Raw genomic sequence first — 2,500 nt, 5'->3', positions numbered from 1 at the left:
GTGTAATGAAATGTGTTTATGCAGTTTAAGGTTCAAAAAACACATTATTTTCCACATACTGTACATTATTGTTTCTCCTCTATGCCCCGCCTTTTTGAAACGCGTCGATTTTTACAAAGCTCATCGGTCTGAAAAAGCGAGGTGTGCTGTGATTGGCCAGCTATCCAGTGCGTTGTGATTGGCCGAATACCTCAAGCGTGAGCCGGAAATGTTACGCCCCTCACCATACTGTTGATGCCGTGTCCGGCCGGAGCGACGAGACAAAAACATTAAAACCCATTATAAACGAGGCATTTGTTGCATCCAGTGGGGACATAATTACTTATTATAATGACTTATACTGTCTTTTTACGCGTTGCGTTGCATTGCGCCGCGTAAACATAAAACCATGTCTGCATTTGTGATCGGAGAAATGACAAACAACAAGCGCTACTCTACACTGCTCAAAACTCGCGTTTGAATCATCAGTGGCAAATCCTTTAAATGAAAACGTACTTACGTGAGTCAGAACTGCTGGCATTTTAGTCTAACGTTACTCTCCCAGGATCAGTAAACAGTCCTCCATAAAATGTGCTGCACACATCTGAATATTTGGGTTGAAGTGTTCTGGAACAGTGTTGTAAATACAACTTAACCACTGATTTCTAGTCGTGTCCTCTTTTGGAAGGCCAAACAAAGTAGTTTCGCTTTCACGGGCGACCCCATGCTGGACTCCGCTTCGTCCACGGTGAAAGCCGATCCGGCGATCCACAGCGCGAAGTTGATGTAGTTCCTCAGCGACCAGCACGGATCAGCTCCAGGCATGACGAAGCGGATATCGTCCTCTTTTGGAAGGCCAAACAAAGTAGTTTCGCTTTCACAACGAAACACACAGCACCTTCACGACATGGCGGCAGCAACAATACTACAGCGAGAATAAAAGTTACACCTTCTTTCTTTGCGTGAACATTTGGGCGGCGTTATGCAAATCTTCCCACATCGTGACGTAGACATGTGGGGGCGTGTTAGAACGAGCCGGTTTAGGTAGGCGTGGTTGACTCTTAACTTTTATAAAGAATATCTCTTTGGATTTGAGACTTTAGTCTTTGCAACTTTACAGATCTTCTTTATGCACCAAGAGCTTGTAACACTCCAAAGAGAAAGGAAAAATTTAAATCGCATCATATGACCCCTTTAACTGTGCTCTTCAAAGGAATAGTTCACCCAAAAATGAAAATTTGCAGAAAAAATTTACTCACCCTCAGGCCATCCAACATGTAGATAAATTTGCTTCTTCATGGGAACAGATTTGGTGAAATTTAGCATTACATCACTTACTCACCAATGGATCCTCTGCAGTGAATGGGTGCCGTCAGAATGAGAGTCCAAACAGCTGATAAAAACATCACAATAATCCACAAGTAATCCACACCACTCCAATCCATCAATTAACATCTTGTGAAGTGAAAAGCTGCGTGTTTAACAAATACATCAAGGCATTTTAACTATAAAGCATCGCTTCAGGCCGAAATACCAGTCCGTAATCCATAATAATGTTTCCATCAGTGAAAAAGTTCATCCCCTGTTGTCTTCTCAACAGCACAACGTTGCTGATCTGTGCATATTTCTCTCCTGATTCAGACTTTTTCATTGGAGAAAGCAATATTATGGATAGATGACTCTATGGTTTAAGTTAAAAACGTCTTAATGTTGGATTTGTTTCTTACAAACATGCAGCTTTTTGCTTCACAAGCTGTTAATTGATTCTGACGGCACCCATTCAATGCAGGGGATCCATTGGTGAGCAAGTGGTTTAACGCTAAATTTCTCCAAATCTGTTGCAATTAAGATACAAACTCAACTACATGTTGGATGACCTGAAGGTGAGTACATTTTCTGCAAATTTTCATATTTGGGTGAACAATTCCTTTAATATAAATAGCAACTCTATTGTAATCATTTGTGATGGGTTGAGTCTCACATGCTATTTGTGTAAGTTGCTGCTTATGTAGAGTGTTCCAAATTGATTACTTATGAGTTTTCTCTCTCTTACTGTGTGTGTGTGTGTGTGTGTGTGTGTGTGTGTGTCTTAATGGCTGAAAGGTATGTATGTGTTGTGTGTCATCTGTCTGATGTTGACCTGAATAAGCAGGAAAGAGCAAACAGATCATAAAAAGCCATAAAGTCTGTGTTTATTGTCCAAAGCAAACCAGCTCAACACACGGCGCTCTCTCTCATGTGCACTCATTCTGTGTTTTTTCTGTCTGTATGCATCTGAAAATCTGCTTATGGATTGTTTTTCCTACATATATGGATATCCAGATGGCCTGCTGCAGAATTCTTCAATATTTATAAATGCACATCCATCTCTGAGTCTCTTTCCAGCTCTTTCTTATCCGGTGAATCTTGAACCTGTTGACCTTAGTGTGATCTGGATCTATCTATCTATCTATCTATCATTCTATCTATCGTTCTATCCATCATTCTATCGTTTCTTCTATCAATTTTTTTTTTTTTTTTT

Source organism: Sinocyclocheilus rhinocerous, unplaced genomic scaffold, assembly GCF_001515625.1.
Source record: "Sinocyclocheilus rhinocerous isolate Xijiao unplaced genomic scaffold, SAMN03320098_v1.1 scaffold730, whole genome shotgun sequence".
NCBI lineage: Eukaryota > Metazoa > Chordata > Actinopteri > Cypriniformes > Cyprinidae > Sinocyclocheilus > Sinocyclocheilus rhinocerous.
Note: the sequence above shows the minus strand (reverse complement) of the source record.